This window comes from Calliphora vicina, chromosome 1 (genome assembly GCF_958450345.1).
Source record: "Calliphora vicina chromosome 1, idCalVici1.1, whole genome shotgun sequence".
Classification (NCBI taxonomy): domain Eukaryota; kingdom Metazoa; phylum Arthropoda; class Insecta; order Diptera; family Calliphoridae; genus Calliphora; species Calliphora vicina.
Window position 1 is genome coordinate 59204695 of NC_088780.1, and position 27840 is coordinate 59232534.

The window sequence follows — 27840 nt, forward strand, 5'->3', positions numbered from 1 at the left end:
AAGCTTATAGGGCAAAGTATTTTTGAGATTTTTTTCAGATTTTTTGGAAGAGGTTTAGAGGTCGTTCAAGTCGAGTATTTGTCAAAAAATGGGGTTTGTCGGCCTTTTTCAAAGTTTTCTTCACAACTTTGTCAAAGCCCACGATTTGCTTTACTTTTGAGGAAACATTTTAAAAGAAGAATCTCCTAGCTTTAAAACATAACAATGCAGTTTGAAAGATCAATTAATTCTTAATAATTTAGGGACAACAACTACACCACCGAAGTGTAATCAATCTACAGGTCGCAATTTCAAAAATAAAATTTGGTACAAGCTTTTCTATTGCCACATGGACGAAGTCTATTGAATTTGGTTAGAATCTGTCCATTATATAAATTTAATTTTATCTAAAAATAGATAAAATCTCATAAATATTGTTACGAAATTGTACTTGAATTCAAATATAACGATTTTAACGGCTGATTTAAAGTTGCATAATACATTCAAATTGCAGTGCCTAAACTTTAACATATCTGTAGGCATTATTAAATAAAAGCTTTCAGTTGATTTGATCGTAAGTTGGCAACGCTGTATTCGAATATTCAGTTAAAGAACATTGTAGAAAGTACACCACAGATGGCTTATATATTAGTAAGATCGAATTTTGACAGTTAAAGAGCAATCTAGAATGCAGATGGCATTGTTATAAATAGTGGCAGAGGTTACTTGAGCAACAACTTTTCGGGTATCATAATTTTTCTGAAGGTTTTTGTGCAAATAAAAATAATGGCGGCCTTTTTTTTTGGAAAATTTTCAATCCTTGTGGTGGTTCAACGCACCTAAAGACGCGCATTTATATTATTATTTTTATATGCGCAAAAACCTTCAGAAAAATTATAATACCCGCAAATAAAATTTTTGAAATTAACTCTAACATACATATGTGTTAGTGTTTATAAATTGGTTAATCGAAAAACCGGTTTTTCTTCGAAATCTCGTTTTTTTTTAATTACCTGAGTCAGCTGTTCATCGGGGCCAATTGTATATATATTTTTGTATATTGTATGAAAACATGTTCTACATTTGAGGTGACACCCAGTTAAAGTCGGTTCAATTTAAAACATACTTTAATTTTGACTATATTTTTAAAACGAAACGACTTTAGTATTTGGCTATGATTATGGGCCATTATATCAAACATTTGATCTAATTTGAAACCTAAACTGCTGATGTACAATATAAACCTCATTCGATACAAAATTTTAAGTATATCAAATGATTCTAAATAGTATTGCACGATGAGTTTACTTAAAAACTATTTCAGAATCAATTTCACATAATGAAACTACTAAAATTTAAAGTTAAATTCCACATAATTCTATAAGTTTGGGCTAAATCCTACTAATGATTCATTAAAAACTTAGTGATGATTTTAACAAACGTTAAATTTAATTTGATGTACATACCTTCTTTCAATAAATTTGACTTCATTAAATTAAAATTTAATTAATCATTTCGTTAGCTTAGTGTAAAAAGTGCTAAGTTCATTTTCAGAAATATTATAGGAGAGACAAACAACTTTCTAAAATCGTTGATTTTAAAAATTTTTGAAATCTGTTAATGCAATTTTATTACTTATTTGATATGATTTATAATGACAAATAATCACAGTTAAGAATAAGTATATTTGTAGCTTATAGGTATTTTTTGGTACTTGAACCATGTTCTGTTTCATATCAGAATATCAAGGTGATAATAAATTTCAAAATGATCAAATACTTAATTAAAAAAATTATGATTTACATTTTTTGGTTGAAATTTAATAAAAAAAAAACAATAATTAAAACTAGCATTAAGTATATACATATTTAGTACTCCATTCCATTTGACTGAGACACTATTAGAGTGTCCAAAACCCGTCAAATTTGAAAACACGGTTTCCGGTTTAACTGAAAAAGTGTATTTTTGAAAAAACCGGATTTGATTATTGTCGTTTAAAAAACCGGTTAAACGGTTTCGGTTTTTGTCTAAAAAAAAACGGTTACCGGCTTATATTAAATTTTTATTTAGCATTTTTGAATTTTTAAAGCTATCTTTATGCAATTATTTTATATCTTTTACCAATTATTGTCAAATTCTATAATTTTCTATAAAATAAATCAATATTTTTTAAAATTGTATCAAAGTTTTTCATAAATATGTGTGATTGAGCTTTAGAAAATATATTTAATTAAAACCGGTTAACCGTATTACAAAAAACCGGTTTGTCAAAAAACCGAAACCGGTGGAGTATACAAAGATAAAACAAGTAAGAGTGCTATATTCGGCTGTGCCGAATCTTATATACCCTTCACCAAATTATACTTCAAAATTTTAAATATTTTTAGGTAAACAAAATTTAATTTTTTTTCCAGTTGTTTTTTGAATTTTTTGAAAAATTCAAAAAATTTTTCGATTATTATTTTAAATTTAATTATTTTTTTTTTTAAATTTAAAATTTTTTTTTTTAAATTTAAAAATTTTTTTTTTTTTTTAAATTTAAAATTTTTTTTTTTAAATTTTTTTTTTTTTTTTAAAAAAATTCGGGTTCAAAATTTTTTTTCCCGATTTTGACCCATTGTAGGTCCACCTTACTATGGTCTTATATACGTCGTTGCAAATGTCTTTGAAATATCTATCATTAGATATCCATATAGTCTATATTAATGTCTTAGTAATCCAGATATAGGTAAAAAATAGGTCAAAAATAGAGGTTGTCTTGGTTTTTTCCTCATATCTCAGCCATTTGTGGACCGATTTTGCTGATTTTAAATAGCAAAATTCTCGAAAGCATGTCTGACCGAATTATTGAAGATTTGGATCCCGAAGATATCTGGGGTCTTCAGAAAACTGATTTCAACAGACAGACAGACAGACAGACAGACAGACGGACAGACAGACAGACAGACAGACAGACAGACAGACAGACAGACAGACAGACAGACAGACAGACAGACAGACAGACAGACAGACAGACAGACAGACAGACAGACAGACAGACAGACAGACAGACAGACAGACAGACAGACAGACAGACAGACAGACAGACAGACAGACAGACAGACAGACAGACAGACAGACAGACAGACAGACAGACAGACAGACAGACAGACAGACAGACAGACAGACAGACAGACAGACAGACAGACAGACAGACAGACAGACAGACAGACAGACAGACAGACAGACAGACAGACAGACAGACAGACAGACAGACAGACAGACAGACAGACAGACAGACAGACAGACAGACAGACAGACAGACAGACAGACAGACAGACAGACAGACAGACAGACAGACAGACAGACAGACAGACAGACAGACAGACAGACAGACAGACAGACAGACAGACAGACAGACAGACAGACAGACAGACAGACAGACAGACAGACAGACAGACAGACAGACAGACAGACAGACAGACAGACGGACATGGCTTAATCGACTCCGCTATCTATAAGGATCCAGAATATATATACTTTATAGGGTCGGAAATGAAAAATGTAGAAATTACAAACGGAATGACAAACTTATATATACCCTTCTCACGAAGCTGAAGGGTATAAAAACCGGTTTTCGGTTTTGGATACTCTAGACACTATAATGTAAAAGCACTAAAAATGCTATATCGTCACCTTAATAAAACAATAGTGTTTTATTTTATTATCGAAATAATCGAGTTTAAAATTTTTGTGTTAGTAAACATCTTCCACTTTGTGGAAGTACAATTTCACCAAATTTTTACCATATATAGAACCAGTTATGTAGATTATGCAATGGTGTATATGCTTATACACTATTGTTTTATTGAGGGAGCGATATGTTTGGTTTTTCTATTTGGTTTATAGAACTATAAGACTGTTGTGGGTTTTCCCACTCGCGAACATGCAAGTGAAAACTGTTCATGTAAAAAACATGGATTTTTTAAATTTCCGCAAACTTGCAAATACTGCTTTATCAATTGTCATTGCAAATGCTAAGCATAGATTCCTTACTGTAAGTCGAGTGCCATTACAAATACGCAAACAATCATACAAACACTCAAACAAAAAAAAAAGGTCTTCAAGGAAAAGACCTAAGCTTTCTTTTGAGAGAAAAAAAATTTAAAAAGGCCCCATTTTCTATTCATGCGAATCGGATTTGTTGGTTTTTATTCCGTTGAATTGATTTGAAATATAGAATATTCGTGCTAAATTTTGTAGTTTTCGGCGTATATAACTAGATCGTTCTATAATTTCATAAATATCCATCATATTTAAAATTTATGGTTGTTTAACATGGAATCATGTTAAAACCTCAGGTTGAAACCATTTATCTACACAAATTATATCTTATTAGATTCACATTCACTTTGGATCTGAAAAGCCTTTTTAATCAGTTTATCTAAATATGTCTTTGTTGTTCAGCACAAATGAGAGTTAATATATTTGGTAATTAAAGCACATATTTCCAATTTATGAAACCAAACAGCTGTTGTAACATATTAATATGAAAATTATCAGGATTTACAGACGTTCTTAAATAAAAAATGTATTAGAAAAAGTAAGTAATTACTTTGAAATATTTCATGAGACACATCTAATCAACTCAAACGTAATATATATGAAGCATCACTGACAGGATGTCAATTATTTGCAGCATTTGGGAAGAGTGTGTGGCAGTGAATCAGTGTAATGTAAGTAGAACACATGAACATACATAGTGCAGTAATGGAAAAACACGCCGTAAAGCATAAAGAAGATGAAAGTTTTTATCGAAAACTATCATGCTTGAGTTGTCACAATAATTAAAAAGTCTCCATCATGTATCCACATGTTAAATAAAAAGACATTGGGGAAACATGAATACGTACATAGTTACATATCGCTAGCTTAGAGCACAAAGACGTCAAGTCGAAGTTTTTGTTTGTTCTACTAATTGCGTTAAACAAAAATGCCAAATTAATAATAGAAATTATGCTAAGTCGCTAAAAATCGACTTACTACTCGGTTATATGAATAGAAACTCTTCCAAATAGGAAAGATATTACATTAACATTATAGAAATATTTTATACTGTTTTTGTCTGTCACATAATTTGTAAAAAAAAACTACTTAGCGCATTTCCACTCTAAGCTAACGATATTAATATAAATGTATGTATGTACTTATATTCCATGGAATATAAAGAGGAAAATAATAACTTATGAATAAACTATTACACATATAGAACATTAAAATTAACCGTCAAATTGAGGACTAGGTGTAGTAATAAAACATGCTAAATCCTTGTTTCCGGAATCATGATAAAATGTAATAAAAATTAATATTATACAAGTAAGAGTGTTTATTATGCTTCCTAGTTTCCCGGACTTTTCCATTCCCGGGAAATATTACAAAAATCGGTTCATTCACTGGAATTTTTTAATACTAAATCCAGTAAATTTTTTAAGTATTCGTTTAAAATTTAATGCATATAAATTCTTAAAAGATTTAAGAGGTTCGACTAAGCTAAATCTGGAAAAAATGCGTAATCCGTCAAAAGAAAACTCTTTAAAACGAGAATGTATTTATTATTTCCTCGAATGAAGTTTTAATGTTAGGCATCTTAATAATAATTTAACTTAAAAGTCCAATTTGTTTTTAGTCGACCTAATAGAAAAGTTAATTTTCCAATTATAAATAAACGTTTTCCTTTTTTTTGTCGCACATAGAAAATAGTTTTGTTTGTGATAACCCAATGCTTAGATAATTATTCAATTAATATAAATAATGGAATATTTCAGTTGTGGCTGAACAATTTCAGTTAATGTGACAGAAATTTGGTTATTTAAATCATAATTCTTCCGTGTAAAAAGAACAAGAACACTGAACAACTTCACATTGTTAACTTGACTGAATTGAACTACTTATACGTTCATGAACAACCCAACTTCATTATTCGATTGGCAACAAATCACAACGAATCATTTTTATCTGTGTATTTCTAAATAAAATATAATCGGCCACAGTTTTTGACGAAACATATATGTTTTAAACAGGCTTGGGGGGTAATGATTACATTGTGTAATATATTACTGGTAAATTACCATTACCTTGTAATTGTAATTAGATTTTTGCACTTACAATTACTTGTAATGTGTAATTGAGCAATATCACAATACAATTACATGTAATTGTAATTGAATTTTTCAATGTAATTGTAATTGAAAAATGTCAACTACAATTACAAAATTAAGAAAAAGTAATAGTAATACGACTGAAACTATGTAATGAAGTATTTATTATTAAAAAAATATAAAATTACAGAAGTTACCAATTACTTATTTTTATAGTGTGCAGTAGAATGCCGAAACCAGTATATTATATAATAATAACACATACATGTCTACTGATGCATACTCGATTAATTTAATTAGTCTTCAGTTTCCCAACAAAGATTGAAAATCTTGATATAAGCATAGTTTGTAAACAACCGTTTTTAAATTTTTTCGAAGTACATATGTATATGGATTTTTAGCAACATCGAATTCTCTGAAATTCAAAGTATACATTCTACTCATTTCAAGACGTATACACTCGAAACTCCAACTCCATATCGTATATGATTCGTATTTTATATTCATCAAAATTAGGACATTTACTTCTCAGAACTAACATATTGACCATTTTTGAAATATGATGTACGAATATTGAACTAAATGAACAAACTATTTTTAAAACGAAGTGAATTTGTAAGTTATGATTTACATTTAAATACAAGTAAGAGTACTATATTCGGCCGTGCCGAGTCTTAAATACTCTCCACCTAAATATGATGAGAATTATAGAAGTTACATTGGTATAAAGGTCCTATTATGTATGAGAATTAACAAAAAGTCATTGAAATACTATTAAATCTTATATATAAAAATAAATGTACATTTTGATGTCACCACTAACTGCGAAAACGGTAGATGGTTTATGTGAAGTTTTCACGAAATCGGCATAGTAGTTCCGGAGATATGGCATTCTTCTGTACGAGTGTTAGTAACTGAACTCCTCCGTATACGGAGGAGTTCAGTTATAACGGCTATAATCAGTTATAACGGTTATAATCGGCTCAGCCGTTATTTCGATTTCGATGAAATTTTTTGTGTGTGTTTGAGTTTGTCCCTGGATGGTTTAGATTGACCGACATAGGTACAATGGGCGTGGCACCTCCCATACAAAATAAAAATTTATTATTGCATATCTGGAGTACTATTATAGTGGCAGTCTTCAAACTTTGTATGAGCTATGGCAGAACAACGTTTGCCGGGACAGCTAGTAAATATATGAAATAATATAACAATTGTTAAAATACTATTTTGCAAAGAAGTTATTTCATTTCAAATGTAAAATAATTATATATAATTCAAGTGAAGATACCGATTATAAAAAAGGGTATAGATATTTATGCAGCTAAATGTGTTTTTCGTAAATGGTCCTTATATGGTCCTTAAGAATTGAGTACTAAATCCTCGGAAATTTTACATTTTTGAATTCTTTATGCAATTATTTTATATCTTTGACGAAATAATATTTTTAAAAATAGTAGTTTTTCAAAAATATGTTTAAATGAGCTTTAAAAAAATATATTTCATTAAAACCGTTAAAGAAAACCGAAACCGGTCGAGTTTACAAAAATTAAAAAACATGTTTAATATTTATAAATGTAATTCAATGTAAAGTAATTAAATTACTTTTTATTAAATTACATATGCTTTTTCTATCAATTACAATTACTGGTAATTGTAATTGCCATTTTTCAATTACATTGAAAAATATTATTTTCTCTAGACAATATAAATCGTTCCATAAAAGTGGTAAAATGAGTTTTTAAAGTGGTCGAATGTCGACCACCGGGCGATCCTAATTTGTATAAATCTACCACCAATCTAATATATTTTGTATAATTTTACTCAAATAAATTTTGTGCCAACAAAGCGTCATATGCAGAAAGTTTAGCTTTACTTCTTTAATTTGAAAAAAGTGGTGCTGCAGCATACCGATATCTCACCATAGCTTGTGGTGAAAGTGCGAGACAAATATCGCCCAGGCCAGCCAAAAAAGTTTGCAAGAATATAAAGAATTACTCCATGAATATTTTTGTAAAACTCAACAAGAGATTGCAAAATCATTGGGAGCTGCTCAAGAAGCCATTTCTAAACGGATGTATTACCATAACCCGAAGCGTAATAGATCGTATGTGAAGCCTAGCCGAATCAACATTTCTGTATTTGGTGGGAGTTCTATCTATTAGGAGCTTCTGATATCTGACCAGACTATCACAGGGTACCTATACCGAACGCAACTTATACGTTTGAAGAGATAATTGACCGAAAAACACCCAGAATATGCTGCCAATGCTCGCTTCAAACAAATCACTTGATTTCGGTACAAGTTGTTTAAAATAAAGAAGTTGTGAAGTTTTATCTCACACGCTTTATAGTCCAGACCATGCGACGTCCGACTATTATTTGTTTCGATCGATGCAGATCTTGGCCTCAAAAGAGCTGTTCTTTTGGCTCCAAATCCATATGTTGCCGGAATAATGGGAAAGGTCATAGCTAACAATGGCCAATACTTTGAATAAATTTATATTGTACAAATCTTTCATATGGGAAATTTCATGTCATCGTACGTGACATTTGAACGTCTATAGAGTGGAAAAGATTTTGAAAAGACAAGAGTATTTGAAGCAAGTAAGAAAACTATATTCGTATGTGCCGAATCTTAAATACCCTCCACCTAAATATAGTGCGAATTACAGAAACTACATTGGTGTAGAGAGTAGAATATTCATATTCAGTCTTTCTTATTCAAGAAATTATATTTATTTAGTTGGTTTATTTTATTCGATATACTATAAAATACTAAATATATTTAGAAAGACAAATTTAAATTTATTACAAATGCTTAAAAGTGTTATCTAATTCAGCAATTTACAGTTGATGTAACCACCGATTCTTAACAATTGCAACAGAGTTTGACCCTTTATAAGATGAATGTATGTACTTTACTTTTCAACAATTTATGGCTGATATATCCAAAATTACAAGGTCCGACCAATAAATTTTGATAGAGGATAATATTTTTGCGGAACAATTTGACCCATTAAATCCCTGTTTCAAAAAATACCCATGACTTGAGGATTTAGAACACATTTTATACGTAAAATGTAAGGATCACATGGTTTCTTATGTCGATTAACAATAAGAATGTGCCAGAGTTGGGAAACTTTAACCCCCCTCAAATGAAATTCAGATGTAAACTTTCAAAACGCCGATACACGTGTCTTTTTTTGTCTCCTCTATCAAATTTTATTGTATCTTTTTTTGTGTTGTACAGTGTAATTTATTTACAGTACGCGATTGGCTCAAGAATAAAAAGGGTAATAAATATTTAGACAATCTTCAAAAATAAGTTTTTGTTCAGACTCAATTTTGCACATTAAAATGAATTATGCAACAGTATTTCGTGCCTTATCAGTAAAAAATTACAGACCTGTTATGGGGCGATAGTTATAAAATATTGTAACGAGATTTCTATATATTTGAGGCCTATTATGGTTGAATTTTATATCAATAACGTTATTTAGAAGATTTTAGTAGGTGTTATAGTGATTCTCGGAAGTGGGGTTTATGGTCAAATATGGACCGATATTCACATAATCCAGTAAAACAATTTTTGGATAAAACAAGTAAGAGAGCTATATTCGGCTGTGCCCAATTTTATATACCCTTAACCAAATTATATTTAAAAATATTTTTTGTTTTTAATATTTTTATTTAAACAAAATTATTTTTTTTTAAATTTAAAAAAAAAATTTTTTGGTTTTTTAATTTTTTTAAAAAAAGTTTTTTCCAATTTCTTTTTTTAATTTAAAAAAAAATTTTTTTGGAAAAATAATTCGGTTTAAAACAAATTTTCCCCTATTTTGACCCATTGTAGGTCCAACTTATAGCCTTATATACATGGTTGCAATGAACTTTGAAATATCTATCATTAGATATCCATATTGTCTATATTAATGACTTAGTAATCCAGATATAGATCAAAAATAGGTAAAAAATCGAGGTTGTCCCGGTTTTTTCCTTATATCTCAGTCGTTTGTGGGCCGATTTTTATTTTAAATAGCAACCGAGCCGGAAGAATTCCCGATATATTGATGTATGAGTCTTTGTATGTAAGTTATTTGGGGCTACGGAAAGTTGATTTCAACATACAGACGGACATGGGTATATCGACTTCGCTATCTTTAACGAACCAGAATATATACTTTGTGGGGTCGCAAATGAAAAATGTAGAAATTACAAACGGAATGACAAACTTATATCCTTGCCACTCATGGCGAAGGGTATAAAAATAACTAGTCTGTATACAATTTTGGTTCGATATCGAGGTTTTTCAGATATTTATGTAGGATGTGTTTTTTGGAAATGGTTCTTATATGGGAGATATGACCAATTACACAGTGCAACAGTGAAAAAAACACACGATCATGACTATATAGGCTAGTAAAACCCTATACTCAGTTTGTCCATTTTGGTGACCGATTTTTCTGAAAATCATTGGGGCCTCTAAAAAAGGTGTCATCAGTTTTTGGTTAACAGCTAATTCAGAGTTTGTGATACGGCTTATCTTTATATGCCAATAATATAGCTAAGAGTCTGCAAATAAAATTTTTTCAAAAAAGTAGCTTTTTCGTGCACTTTTGTTGAAAAAATATAGGAAGAAAAATTTTCTTTTTACTTTTTTTAGAATAACTTCCAGGGTCTCCTAATTTTTCACTAACAATATTTAGCAAAGTTGTAGCTACAGTAAAGTTGAACAACTCTTGACGCTAAAACAAAGATTTTTTGTTAAAATATTATGATCAAGTCAACACTTATATGTTGTGCTGTATTATTTACTTGGCTGAGGTGTTCGGAATGGGGATCAGTGAGTGGACCCTCAATGTCACACATTTTAAAAAAAATCGCCAAAAAGCCATTTATGATCCGAATGCTGCAATTTAAAATATAGATAGTCCTTTAGAAGGTCTACAAAAATATGCTTTTATCTGTAGGTTATCTCTTTTAGTTCAAGAGATATTTAGGTTTAATTTTTTTTTTAAATTTTGCTCGATATTTTTTTTGCATTTTATATATGATGTATTTTATATACGAAAGGTCGAAATTTGTTTTTTATATATCACGTATATTTGCGATAAAATTCTAAAGAAAATAAAACAAACTAGATAACAATTATTTCGTTCCTATAAAAAGTTACACGCATCCAAAGTTGAAGCATCTTTTTATATATTTCAACTTTGTATGCGTTTTTTCCCAAAAAAGTCCCCATATTTTTTCTTTTACAAAACACTAATTTTCTTCGTGGCTATATACATTTTTTTATGATCTGAAAAGAGAACTTAAATTTGACTAACTTAAACGGTACAATGTACCCCCCAGCCCTATCCAAACTTGGCCAATTCTGAAACAATATTTTAGGTTTGAGTAAAAAATTCTAAAAACGCAAAGTACCGATCCTCAAAAACTCGTCATATTTGTATAGCCCTATATAATGTTTTTTATATATACAAAACGTATTTACTATCATACTGTAAATAATGTCAAAGTAGGCTATTTTCTAAAAAAAACTCAGTTTTCGAACACATTTTCCCCGTTTTAGGAATTTCGATGTTTGAAACCAAAGAATGGCAACATTAGTGACCATTGACTTAAGAACATTTAGATCTATATTAGTTCCAAATTTTATTGTGATATCTGTAACTGTTCAAATTTTACATTAATTCAAAGTTTTTATTTTTCTTGATGGAAAATCACCATTTTATAATATTGTTAGTTTTTAAGGTAAAGTACGTCCAAAAAAAATTAATTCATTTCACTAAAATGTCAATCTCCAAGTCCAAACTTATATAAAAAGCTTATATTTACTCTTCATATGCTCCACAAACCATGCCCATTTTCAAAAATTTTAATGTTTTTTCATATCTTGCATCAAGCCGGTCTTGTGTGATCAAGATTGGATAAAGTGATGCGCCCGGATTATATCGATAATGACTTGCCCATTCTTCGTTATTCCAGCACAATTTTAACACATTTTTAACAAAAAATGTTTGTTTTAGAGTAAAAAAATAGTAAAAATCTAAAATTTTTAAGCTACAAAGTGATTTTTGACAGCTATTTAGAATGCCTAGATATGTTCGGATTGCATTGATATGTTCACAAGAGTTATTCAGATTTACCGTAGCTAAAACTTTGCAAAATATTGTTATTGAAAGATATGGGAGTCCCTGGAAGGTATTCTAAAAAAAGGAAAAAAAATTTTCTTCATATATTTTTTCAACAAAAGTGCACGAAAAAGCTATTTTTTGGAAAAAAAATTTAACAAAATTTATTTGGTGGACTATTAGCTATATTATTGGCATATAAAGTTAAGCCGTGTCACAAAGTCTGAACTAGCTGTTAACCAAAAACTCATGACACCTTTTTTAGAGGCCCCAATGAATTTCAGAAACTTTGGGGGCCATAAAAAAAATCGGTCACCAAAATGTACAAACTGAGTAGGGTTTTACTACCCTTTGGTAGTAGAGTCGAACCTATACTGTCATGATCTTGTGTTTTTCCAAAAGTCGTCATTTGTTGCATAGTGTTATAAGATGATGTTCATGAGATTCGGTACAGCAATTTCTATAAAAACAAAGCTTTGTTATGTTTAATTTCAACCTGATATATTTATTTATAAAATATGGGAGCTATGGACAAATATGGACCGATATTCACAAAATCCAATAGTATGATAATTCCATACAATTTATTGATATGTATACATTTCGATAACGATAAATAATGTTCTTTACGCTTAACTCTTTCCGCCACGTTTTTTGTGTATAAAATTAAAATCAAAACAATTGCATTTTTACTTCAATCAAGGTTAGTTCATTATAAAAAGTAAGAAAAAATAAATCAAAACATGAAAAAACATGAGTGAAGTGAAGTGAAGCGGTTGGCATTAAAAATAACTATAATAAAAATTTTTGTTTCGTATACATTTTTTTTAAATCGAATATTTTTGACTAAATGTTCTGACCAAACAACCGACATATTAAAGTAAAACTGAAATCGATGAAGAATAAACACTCTGTGTTTTTTTTATTGAATGCGTCTCTTAAAAAAAACTGATTTTTACAATATTTTCAAATTAATATATTTATCTAACCAGAGAACCCTGACGGCAAAATTTTGCAAAAAATCATAAACGATGACTTCAAAAATATAATTGTTTAGCAAAATGGTAATACATGCCAATAAACTACGTTTTAAACATTATAGAAAAAGCGGTTAGTAAACTAACCACAAACCGCAATGAGTTAATTAGCAAAATTACACGACACCTAGGGTCTCACATTTTTTTTTAAAAAATCGCTAATGCATTAATGCATATGTGATCGAATGTGCTGAAATTTAAAATGTAAATATTCCTTGAAAAGATCTACAAAAATATTCATATATAAGTAAATACACTTTTAATTTTTGTGTGTTTTCCGCAACTTTTCAGGTGCGACCTTTATTTTTGAATTAAGAAACTTAACTAAACTATTTATTTTAACATTCTTCAAATTAAAATTAATTACTGCTAAATAAGCAATTTTAATTTTGCATTTTTAAAGTGAAATTAATAATTGCCAAATAATCGAATTTTTTATTAGTATTTATCACATAATAAATGCTTCTTTAATATTGACACTGCAGTTTTATTATTTCGTAAAAAACAAATAGGTTAACGAACGTAACTTGATACTTATTTTGCAAAGACAACCCAAAAAATGTTTTTGTGGTTAATACCTCCCCCTTTAATTACGATCGTCCCCGATCGTAATATTTCAAAAGTATGGAATCTTTGATAACCTTGGTATTTGTTGAGAGTTCGTCAAGCTGATTACTGGCCATTCGGGTTGGGCTACTACCTGTGCTGGTGGTGTTGAAATAACAACCCCGTCCACTTAGACGTGTTGTGTTTTTAATTTCCATATTTTTGCGATTAAAATGATGCAAACCATGAATAGTCCAATGGTGATTATTGAATTCCATCTGTTCTTGGTATCAAGAAGGTCAATATACTTTGTATTGTTTAGATTGAGTTCGTTTACCGTTTCCAAGGTTAATACTTCTTCAATAGCAGATCCGGGTAACTTAGCTTGAAAGATCGCAGATATGGGTTTCGCTTCTGTTAGTTGGAAGTAATTGTAATCTTTATTTGCAACAGTTATCGTAACATTTTGGTACTGCAACTGGTAAGTTCCAATAAGGGTACGTGGCTCATTGTTAATAAAAACAGTGCCATTATGTTGATTTAACAGGATTAATCCCGGAGCAATTTCTTCAATAGTGGGTATATGGTTGTTGTTGGTTAACGTACAATTTGCTGTATTACCGCGCAATAAATTTGTTACGCAAGTGTCATTATCAATATTATCTATGTTTTTAATATTGCAGATAGTTAATTTATTATGTGATTTACAAGTATTTTTAATTCCGTAAGTTAAATTATTACACATTAATACATCTTTATAGGATATTTTATTAACAAATTTTCCAGATTTTGTGGGTCTTATCAGTACTTTAGAACAAAATTGTTTATCAGTTGTTGGAATGCTTAAAAATTGTTCTATAAATATTTTTTATTGTTACTTTATAAAATCTATTTCTATTCTTTTTTCTTCTCTTTAATTTATTTTTAACAATCTGGAGGGTCCCGTAGGAATCGCAGACCGTATCAAAAGTTTAAAAAGACACTTAAAAATGAAATATAAATTGATTTCTTTTATTTTTTATAAAATTAGTATTTATAAATTCTTCTTATTTTTTTCTAAAAAAAATCTGGAGGGTCCCGTAGGAATCGCAGACCTTATCAAAAGTTTAATAGGACACTTAAAATAAATTATGAATCTTTCACTTTTCAGTAAATATCATTATTTCCTTCAAAATTTTACTTAAAATTATTCTTTTTTTCTTTTAAAAAAAATTAACCTTTCCTTTCAAAATTTGAATTTAATTTTTAAATTATTTTTACGTACAATAAAATTTTTATTTTATTTATTTTTATTTGCAATTTGCTTTAAAACTTTTAAATTATTTTCACTCTTTTTTTCTTACACTTTTATTTTGATATCTTATTTCTACACTGTTTCTTCACTTAGCTTAACTTACATTAAGATGGACAGCGACATTCTGGAGCTGGTAGATGGTGTTAATCCTTTTCCTCTTAGTACTCGGGTAGCCGGTCTACTCCAAGATCTCCAGTTCAAATTTAATTATTTGATGATGGTCTGTCCTTGCAGCCTATTGGGTGCTTCGAATTGTCCTTTGCAGCCTATGGGGTGCCTTTGATTTTCCCTTTAGGCCCCACGTTGGGCGCCAGTAAATACACTTTTAATTTTTGTGTGTTTTCCGCAACTTTTCAGGTGCGACCTTTATTTTTGAATTAAGAAACTTAACTAAACTATTTATTTTAACATTCTTCAAATTAAAATTAATTACTGCTAAATAAGCAATTTTAATTTTGCATTTTTAAAGTGAAATTAATAATTGCCAAATAATCGAATTTTTTATTAGTATTTATCACATAATAAATGCTTCTTTAATATTGACACTGCAGTTTTATTATTTCGTAAAAAACAAATAGGTTAACGAACGTAACTTGATACTTATTTTGCAAAGACAACCCAAAAAATGTTTTTGTGGTTAATATATATAAGTTATCTCTTTCATTTCAAGATATATGTATTGTTACGTTTTAAACTTTTCAAAACGTTTGGTTTATTTCCTTTAAATAAACCGGATACTTTTGATTGCCAATAAAAGCCGTTTAGTAGTTTGAAAATTGTAACAACTCTTTATTTATTTATTTAAAAATGTACAACAACAACAGAATTAAATAGTCACCCAATGTTTTTTATACACTTTTATAAATTCGCAGAAATACAGACACAATTTATAATGTACACAAATTTACTTGAAAAACACAACACACTTTAAGGCACTCAGTTGATGTTTATTCGAAAAGAATCTCTGATAAACTGGCTAACGACTGCAACCTCTGCCACTATTTATAACAGTACCATCTGCACTCTAGATTGCGCTTTAACTGTCAAAGTTCGAATATTCTAGATCTTACTAATACATACGCCATCTGTGGTGTACTTTCTACAATGTTCTTTAACTGAATATTCGAATTCGAATACAGCGTTGCCAACTTACGATCAAATCAACTGAAAGCTTTTATATAATAATGCCCACAGATATGTTACAGTTTGCTATTACAGCAATGTTATTTGAAAGCATTATGCTACTTTTAAATCAGCCCTTAAAATCGTTATATTTGAATTCAAGTACAATTTCGTAACAGTATGTATGTAGGTTAAATTATTTATTTTGCTCGATTTTTTTAAATATGACGGTCCTACGAATTTTTTTTTCCGGAAAAAATTTTAACTTACAAAATTTTTTCATCAAAAAATAAAACTGACCCCCTGTAAAAAAAAACTCAGACCAGCTGGACTATAACTTTATTCTATAAAAATAATATTTCAGAATTAATGGGTCGCTATTCTGTTCCAATCAAAAAGTGTTAATTTGTTGAACAGTGTTTTTTAAAGTCATGAATTTATTATCACATAAGATTAACGGGCGCAGATTTTAAAGTACGCACTATATTAAATATTTGTAACTGCCCTAATAAATTTTCACGAAAAGTGCAGGCTAAAGTTTTTTTTTTGCAACTTTACTTCTGCAATAAATTGCAAATGGTTGGATAATGCTGTATGTGTTCTTATTCCCGTACAGGATTCACATTTGAAATTTATAAAGTTTAACGTCTGACTCATGTGTTTGCTTAGAGAGTCAATAAAAAAGTTTTCCCATAAAATCAACATTTTTTGTTGGCCACAATTGAGTGGACAGTATCGGTTTGAAAGCAAATTTATTAGTTGCTGAATAGCTGACCGTGGTAGTTATTCTACAAACATGCACATTTGTTAATATGCATTTATTTTATTAATAATAAAACTTCAGTTTTTTCTTTATTAAAGTGATTTATAAAAAACGTTGAAAGTATACATTTTATTTCTAGTTATTCTTTAAAATATATTAAAATGTTATAGAAATTTAAATTTACATGTATCAAGGAAACCAGAATCATGCAAATACATGTTCTTCCTGTACGTCCTAAGAAGCCGTGTTTAAACCGGCTGATATCTTCACCCGCCTTATAGTCCAGACCTTGCCCCATCTGACTACTATTTGTTTCGATCGATGCAGAACACTCTCTGGGATATGCTTCACTTTGGAACAGAATATCCGATAATGGCTTGATTTGTTCTTGGCCTTAAAAGATGAGCAGTTCTTTTAGCGCGGAATCCATATGTTGCCAGAAAGTTGGGAAAAGGTCATAGCTAACAATGGCTATACTATGAATAAATTTATATTGTACAAATGTTTCCAGGTATTGGCTAAAAATTTAAAAAATACCGCATTTTTAAATCGTACGCCACTAGTTCTTCAGATATTGGAAATTAACAGTTCACATTATATGTGATGTACCACGCTCACTATTAAAATACCGCCCATTTTCAGCTAAACTATATAAATTGAGAAGCGGTGGCGCCATCTTGTTCGCTCCTTTATCATGTTCCAGTAACGAATGCAGTTCACACTCAACAGGACGCCTGACCAAAATTCGTACCAGAGAGTTGCTCGTTATGGGTGCATTTGTATCTCATGGATTGCATGAGAAATAAATTTTGAGCCCCAAATTCGACAATTTTGTGTATTCACAAAAAAATTCAGATGGAAATGAGAAGTTGACTTTTATTGAATAGATAAAATCGTGGTGGTAGTTATCCGCATTATAAGGTTTTTATTCCGCTATAGGAACCACCATAGTGGAGAGGGTATTATGCACTAGTGCTGATGTTTGTAGCACCCAGCTTAAAGATTATCGGCCGATAATTAGTCATAGTTCCAATGTAAGCCTCTTCCGAAAATAATTTTAACGAGCATAATGTTGGTATTCACATCAAATTCAACAGAAATAACATTCATATAGACATAAATCACACCACCTAATTTCATGGACATCGGTCTATAACTAGTCATTGCTCCCTTATAAAGACCTGCTCTGAAAATAAATTATTGACATTTTAAAAGAAAAACGTTTTTACTCTTATATTCAGTGTATTGTTAAGCCCGACAAGTGTTGTCAGATTAGGAGATTTTTTGTAAATAATTGAGTTTGGGGATATGGGGACCAGTTGGTGCAATATTGTATATTTTTTCGTTTTCGTATTGACGGAATTGATGGACTCAAAGACGAAGAATATTAAATTTTGAGAAAATCGGTCCATTATTTATATAGGTTTGTCAATTTTATTTAGTGCAGCGAAAAATGTAATTGAATATATAAGGAACATTTCATTTTCAAAACTATCTTTATTATTTTTTTGGGCAGCTCTTGTTTTTAAAATATATTGGTCTTATTTTTTTGGGTTATTCTGTATTTTTTTTCTTATTGTTTGAATATTGCATAAGTGGAGCTCGAAATTTTACAATATTTTTCATACATACATATCGCACTTGATCAACAAGAGGGTATTAACTCAAAAATTTGAAAATATCTCTTTTTCAAGAAATCAACTAACAACATCAATATCTATCTACTGTAAAAATTTCAAAGTTTTCGGATTACTCTTTCATCTCGAAAACAACATTTGAGAACATTTTCGTGATAATGTAGTGACTACTTTTATACAACAAAAAGGAATTATTTTAAGTTAATACAAAAGTTGAAATAGAAATGCATCGTATATTTTCATAAAAAAGGTATTATTTTGAGTTGAGCCTTTATACAAGTTAAAAAAATCAAATTGTTTCATTTATATTTAGTTGTATTTTGAGTTGATACGTTTTGTTGATAAAATTGGTTTTACTTTATGATTTTAATTCGAAATGTGACTCTTTTTATAATAAAATTCTTCACATTTTTTCAGAAAAATGTTAATAACTCAAAAAATAGATTTTTTGGAAATAATTGGAAAAATTTAAAAGAAAAACAATGTAATTCTATTTTTAAATGGAATTTACATACTATGATGTATTCAGATTTTCAAATTCTCTTATAATGTAACCACAATCAGTTTTTATCCTCTACTGAAAATTTTAAAATTTTGAGTTAATACCCTTTTGTTGATCAAGTGCGATATGTTTTTTGTATTAAAAGAATTATACAATTGTGAGCATGATCATAAAATATCTCCGATTTTTTTTAATGATAAGAAAAGACTAATTGTTCTTAAACAATCAATATTTCGGTTAGATAAGGGTCTCTTTTTCTGTAATTGACAGCGAACGCCTCAAAAATAAAACTTTGCTTTAATTTAAGTTACTGTTTTTATTTTAATAAAAATAATTTGTCTTATTATATTCATTCATTATGGCTACGCAGTATTAAGGATGCCAATATGTTTTGTTTAATATATAGACAAATCGTCCCTCTTAATTTTATGATGATCGGTTCATAATTATTCGTAACTCCATGTAAGGCCCAGTTCCGAAAATTAATTTAACGAGCATAAATGCCTTCAAAATGTTGGTATCCAAATAAAATTCAACATAAATAATTTTAATATATGGGGAATTTCATGTCAAGTGAACCCACTTTTGAAATTGATGTCTTCCGATCGGGAAGTCCTATTGTATAGTAATTCATACAAAATTTGTCCACAAGATTGGTAGAGAACTATCTGAGTTCTGAAATAAATAAAATAAATGAAATTAAAAAAATGGTTCTTAAAGGAAAAGACCTAAGCTTTCTTTTGGAAAAAAAGTTAGATTTAGTAATAAAAAGTCAAAAATTGTATGTCAGAACACCTGTTCTGACATTTTGTCCAAACAGGTGTTTTTTCTTATAACTTATCACCTATTGTTCTTAGCAAGATGTGTCCCAAATAGTTTAGATATCTTCATATTTCTTCAATCGTTCGAAAAAAAATAAATAATTATGACATTTTTTTCGAAATAAAAAAAGTTTTTGACTTTTTTTCAAAATGGCCCCATTTTTTGCTCAAAAGAAAGCTTAGAAATTTTCCTTGAAGTGGGATGCGAGTTGAATATCTATCAAAGTAAATGTTTTGTGACTCAAAATATAAAATTTTTGACTTTTTTTTCAAATGGACCCTTTTTTATTTTTTTGCTAAAAAAAAACTTTGATATTATCCTTGAAGACCCTTGTGATCGCTTAGTGGAATGCGAGTGTGGTATTTATCAAAAGGAAGCTTGCGTTCTTTAAGAGTTTTTTGGTCGATTAGTGGGATGCGAGTGGTATATATATCAAAATAAATATTTTGTAACTCAAGACATACAATTTTTGACTTTTTATTACTAAATCTAACTTTTTTTCCAAAAGAAAGCTTAGGTCTTTTCCTTTAAGAACCATTTTTTTAATTTCATTTATTTTATTTATTTCAGTACAGGTAAGACTATAAGTCTCTTAAGGTACCTCAAACATGTTTTTTATAGTGAAGAATTGAAAGATAATAAACATAAGTAACTTAAGTCTAATTAGATAACAACAAAAACAAAAAAAGGATACAACATTTTTATTCTCAATTAATTACTTACTAATATGTTTTAATTAATTACTCAAATTTTTGGTCGCTTAGTGGGATGCGAGTAGTATATCTATCCAGTTTATTCATATGTATGTTTTGATCGTAAAAAAATGTTGAACTCTTTTGCATTAGGTCAAACTTATAAGGATGAAACCAAAGAATATAAATCATAATCATGGAGTTTTTGCGCGTTTTGTGTGTAACATACACGCTTATTAAACAGTAAAAGACCATAAAATGCTGGAAAAACCTTAATTGCACAATAATGTCACTGCCTGTTTTTGAAAATAAAAATTTCCATTTGGGAACTTAATTGAAAACAAATTTTAGTTTTTTATTGTCGTTTCAATGTAAATTACCAAACGAAAATTTTTATTTTACAGACAAATAACTAGGTTGATCGATTCTTCGATAGTTTTTAGAAACCGGTTTATATTAAAACCGGTTTCGGTTTCGTTTTTTTTATAATAACCTGTTTTTTGGAAAAATATTAAAACGTCTTGAAATAAGAAGAAACAATTTTTTATTTATTAAAATAATAGTGATTAAAACAATTTTGATTACTTCTTTTATCCTTCACAAGCTCTTGGGTTCAAATTTGACCCATTTTGAAATTAATATTTAATTTTTTGTAAAAGTGAGTGGTTGGTATTTTTGATATTTTATGAATTTTATTTAATTTCAAATGTCAACAACTACGTTAGGTTTTTAGAAAAACAAATGGCAAAAAAATATCTATAAATTTTTTTGGACTTTTTCAGAGCTTTAGTTGCACTACTATATATCTTTGGTAGCTCTAATCTGTCTCTTTTCATCATACTTGCTGAACATTATACTCGAACTACTATTTTTCTTATCCTTCATAAGGTCTTCGGGTAAAATTTTAGCCATTTTAAAATTGAAATTGCATATTTTCTAAAAATTAGTGGTTGATATTTTATGACTTTAATTTAATTTCAAATGTCAACAACTATGTTAGTTTTTTTTTTTTAAAAAAAAAATCTATTTTCTATTTGGGTCAAATTTGACCCGAAGATCGTTAACAGCAGTAAATTTGAAGACCTTATGAAGGTAAAATAATCACTTAGGAATAAGTAAAACATAGTTTAAATGCTTTGAAGTATATCGATTTTTTTTGTTTTTATAAAACTAGACATTTAAAATCATATTTTACTCGGTGTATTTGTAGGACATATAGAAAACAAAGCATTGAGTAAGTTATCAGGCTTACCAGATCACTTGTGACATTTTCTAAATATAAACAGTCTTCTAAAATAGTTGAAGTATTTGTTTTAAATTTTGTTTTTTTGGATTACAATTATTTTTTAAAGTTTTTAATACACTAAAACTCATAAAAACACACTTTTAGAGAAAACCGGCTATTCGAGGAGAAAAACCCGGTTTCTTCGATATTCGAAATTAAAAACCGGGCCGATCACCCTACAAATAACACATAAAAAACAAACTGTTAAAATATGGTTTCTGCATTCCGCAGCAATATTAACGTTTTCTGCATTAATAATATAATTGTAGATAATAATGTAAATAATATTGTAGAGAAAACACTTTTCACATTTTTCTCTTTTAATGGTATTAATGCAGGTCTCTATATTGCACTATAGGCTCAGTGACAGGCTTTTGAGGCAATAAATCACAGGAAGTAGGTAGGCACTTGAAATTTTGTACAACTGACTATGAGACCTACCAAATACCTTAAAAAGATCAATTGAAATAGAGTATAGTTTAATCATTTTTTATCACGCCAGTGCGTGATCCCTAAAATTTGGTCACATCGGGTCTCAAATTTTTTAAAAAAATCGGCAAAAATCTATTTATGATCCGACTGAGCTGAAATATAAAATATTAATAGTCCTTGAGGATGTCGGTAAAAAATAAGCTTACATGTGTAGGTTATCTCTTTTAGTTTAAGTAATATTTAGTTTTATTTTTTTTTTAATTTTGCTCGATTTTTTTTTAGGTTTTTAGATATGGAGGGCCTATGGAGTGTCGATATTTTTTTTAAATCACCTATATTGGCGATAAAATTCTTAATGAAATAAAAGAAAACTTTGCTAACAGTTATTTCGTCCCTATAAAAAGTTACATGCATCCAAAGTTGATACATGTCGTATTTTTAACGTTTTTTTTTCCAAATAGTTCCCAGTATTTTTTCTTTTGTAGAAAAAATTTTCTTTGGGACTATATACAATTTTTATATGATCCGGAAAGAGAACTTTATGATAAAGCGTGTAAAGTGAAATTGAATCACGTAAGCGCACACAGTACCCACCAGACCTATCTAAACCTGGCCCATTTAAAAAAAAAATATGTTTGAGTAAATAATTCTAAAAACACAAGGCATTGATCTTTAAAAAAGCTTCATATTTTATTGTAAAACCCTATATATTATTTAAATACATAGAAAGTTATTTTACTATCACACGGTAAAGAACGTCACAGTACGCACTTTTCAAAAAAAAATCAGTTTTTGGAACACATTTTTCCCGTTTTAGGAATTTTGATATTTGCAAATAAAAAAAATTTAATAGATCCAAATTCTGTTATGATGTCTTTAACCGTTAAAATTTTACATTGGTAGGTACAAATTGCCATCATTACTTTTGGAAAATTCGAAACTTGAAATATGGACTTTTTGCCTCAAAAACCTATTATTGAGCCTATAGTTCATTGTAAGTACATAATTAAATTGTGTAAAAATGGAACTATAATTCAAAAACCTGTTTTTAGCAAAAAAAAAAAACACACACATACACACTTTGGATGGTAAAAACTGCAAACATGTGTATGTATCAATGCATGTTGATTTTAGCTCTCTTCAGTTCTCTAAGTGTGAACACAAACTACCAAAAAATTGTCTTAGCAAAATTCGTGAGCGAAATTATATGAGAGCGGATCCTAATGATACGACCCGCCATAAGAAATTTTCTTTGTACATGATGCGCTTTCTATAGGATTTATATTCTTTGATGAAACTGAAAAAAGTTAATTTTCAATATTCTTGAGATATCACCAATATATCTTGGACTTTAAATAAACAGATTGATGTCAAAGAAGAGATAAAATTCTTTGCTAGTTTTAGTCTCCATTTATACAACACTAGTTACAAGCAAAAAAAAGTGTGCCGTAAACCCTCTAGTATAAAGTATTTTTGCAAGGCAGTTACGAAAAAAAAAACAATGTTTTGCGCTAAGGGCCATTGTCCTCAAGTATCCCGTTTCTGATTTATCCACCAGATCTGTGTTCCTACCACCCTAATGTAACATCCTAATGTCAGAAAATTAAAGATCGCATGAAATCATTTTGCGGTTCGGTCTACTTTCCATACCAGGCAAATCATCAAAGTCGAAAAATCGAAACCGGTTTTAATAAATAAAAGATCTTCATGAATCACTTTCACACTAACATCATGTAGGAATCTTGATCTAGAAAATGCAACATACACTTGACCATGGCTAAAAACTAATTTATGCAGATAGATCCACACCTTTTTCAACGTCTGACCTGTTAGTATATTTGCACATATGAGGTTTCTCGAAAGTTTGGTCACCTGTAATGTAGTACCATTACAGGGTCCTCTCCTCGAATTTAAAATCCGCAGAAGCATTTCAATAGCACCGACCTTGAGGTTTAATTTATGGGGCGGCATAGCAGATGGTGAATGTCTGTTCAAAAACTCGACCGGATACTTTTCTCTTTCGGCTATGCTATCACTTTCTACTGTGTCAATACTCATGTATGTGGAACACTCGCCCTCTAAAAGGTTAATATGTCATCAGATAGCTCCAGAAAGTTGTCAAAAAGTAAAATCCCCTTACAAAAAATAGTGAGTTATGTATATGGATAAATATTAAAAACGGAAAGTACCACATCGCTCCGCTCACAGGCCGAAAATTGCAATTCTGGCTCCGTTACGATCTTACACAGAGATTTCAGCTTCCTATGTCATCAGATTGCTTCAGAAAGTTGCGGATAGATAATAGGACATACATACAAACATCTGGACATACTAAGAAATTAAATATACATATATGTAGATGGAAAAATTTTTAAATTGCAAATCGCTATATTTTTGAATTGGAATGTGTTTCCGATGAAAATTGATTTGATGAACCCTTTTGGAAACGTAATATGTGTGATAAATTTCATTAAAAATAACAGTTTTCTGTCCATTTTGATATGGATTCTCCCATTGGGTAAATAAAGAAATTCTTCGTAAGAGTTTATCAGTATGTGCACATAATTTTATATTTTTCTATGCATTTGATTACCTTTATAATATTGCAAATTGAAGTTTTGAAACTATAACAAAAACAAATAAAAACATGAATTTTAATTTGAAATTCCTTTAAAAAAGTTCCATTTCCAAGACGAGCTTTGCTTTTTCGTTATATAAATATGCACTACATATTATGTAGATTAAGTTTTCAATTAAATAAAGTATTAAATAAAGTTTATCATTGACTATTAACATTATTTTTATTTCCATCGTTATGATGATTATTATGTTTTTCGTTTACGTATTTCCTTTTTCCCCAGTATTCGTAAGGATACAGATACAAAACTAAAATTTATGAATTCAATAGTCCTCGCAATCGTTCTTTCACGAATTCACTCACATGTACACGGAACAGCAGAGGAAAGGAACATACACCATACACCCATCTAATGGCTTTTTCCAATAACTAATTTGTTAGAATGTTTTCTAAGTTATTTTAAGCGGAAATTTCGTTAATAAAGAAAATGTATCTGTAGTATGTGTTTAGTCTTTAAACCATATATAAATAGCATTTGTTTGTTAAATACGATTCCTATGCACGCATACATGAGTAGACATATAAAAATAAAATTACGGAATTTAAACCAAGTAAGCAAGTATAGTGGGTCAAGCCCGGCCAATATTTTTACCCTACACCGAGGATATGGGCAAAACCAGTTTTCTTCGAGGTTGTCAATTTGGCAAAGGAGCACATAGTTATAGCAAATTAAAACATTTCAGAAATAATGAAGACTTACCCGCTATATAATAATATATACAATAATTTTTAATGTTAAAGATAACCAGATGAGATTTCTATTTTGGACAAATGTCAAAGCCTTTTGAAATTGTTTCATGATTTCACCTTGAGGCATATTAAAGTTCTCTTTGAATTGCGGTAGAAAGCCAATGAATACTTTAAAGTAGAGTGTCCAAAAAACTGAAGAATTTCAAACCGCGGTTTCGGGTTTAAAAATAATTTGTTAAATAGGAAATATAGGAAATACTATACAAATTTAAAATTCAAACTTGACGGGTGTTCAATAGTATAAAGGAAAATTTATTTTGATGTACGAAATTAGTTAGCTTATACACATTAAAGTTGGATAATAAGCTTTTCAGTAAAGAAATAATCCAGAATAGGGAGATCAATGGTATTATGATACGAAAAAAGAAGAACTAAACCAAACTAAGGAGTACTTCTTCGTCCTTCGATATGGTACTTTTTGAAATTTCTATAATATTGAACCCAGAATCAGGAAATAACTTTGATTCGGTCAAGCCCGAGCATATAATACACTACACTAAGTAAAAGAGCAAAAAAAATTTTCTTTTAAAATTTCAATAATTTATATTTTTGAGTGATTTTCGGAAGTGGGCCTTATATGGGAGCTATGACCAATTATGGACCGATCACCATGAAATAAGGTCGTGTGATTTATGTCTATATTAAAGTTAACTATGTTGAATTTTGCGTGTTTACCAACATTTTTAAGCGATTTATGCACGTTAAAGTGATTTTCGGAAGCGGGTCTATATGGGTGCTATGACTAATTATGGACCGATCGTAACAAAATTTGGTGACATGAAGTTTGTGTATATAAAACTTATTTGGAGCGGAATTTGTGGAGATACATATATAAATTAAACATTTATGATCGATAAAGTCCAATTTCGGGAGGACATTTTTATGGGGGCTAGGTGAAATAGTGGACCGATTTCAGCCAGTTTCAATAGGCTTGGTCCTTGAGCCGAAAAAATAATATGTACCAAATTTGATCGAAATATCTTCAAAATTGCGACCTGTACTCTGCGCACAAGGTTTACATGGACAGCCAGCCAGCCAGCAGACCAGACGGACGGACGGACGGACGGACATCGCTTAATCGACTCAGAAAGTGATTCTAAGTCGATCGGTATACTTTAAGGTAGGTGTTAGACTAATATTGGACTAATAGTGGTGTAGGGCATAGAGAAACATAGAGCGGAAACTAGAAAAAAACTCAAACAAAAAATTTACTCAAAATAATCACACGTACGAGTGTTGTTTTTGTTTTCACATAGTTTTTTCTACTAATACATAATCACCACTTAGGTTTCTGACAACTGAGTTAGGTCTTTGACAGGAGAGTTTCCGCTCTATGTCTATTCTCTATGGTGTAGGGTATAAAAATTAAAAATTAGGCAAACATGATTCTGAATGAGTTACACTCTAAAAAATGCATGTAAAATCACTACTATAAAGTAAGTAAGTTTTCATGTAAAATTACAGAAAATGCGTAAATTTAGGCACAATAAGCTTATCAAAAGTAATTGCATATTAATGTCTGCAAAAATACATACATACAAAATATAGTATTTTGAATATTGGTAAACATGTTTATAATATAATAAACATTTTAAATTTATAATTACATATATTTTGTGTAAAGAATATGTTTTGGATACAAAGTGTGTAATCTTACTTACTTTAATAAGTAATATTGAAATTGTCAAAATTTTATTTCTAAAATAATAATAATAAAAAGCTGTAAAACATTTCTTGTCAAAAAATTAATAAAAAAAAAAAATAAAAAATAACAATTTCAATAGTGCGAAAATTAATAAAATTAAATGTGAGTCATATAACAATATGTATATCCCAACAGTTAATTCCCCATATCAGTCTAACAACTCCTTAAGGACTCGTTTGGGTGGTAATTCAATTGTGATGTTTCGTTTTTAATTGCTTACTACGAATGGGCAAAATATAAGATTGAGATGTCCATGGACGTGGAATAAAATATCATCACACTTTTTATAAATTGTAAAAAACAACTAAAAGTAAGCTATTAATTAGTATTCCAATTCCATTAATGAGAAATATATTGCT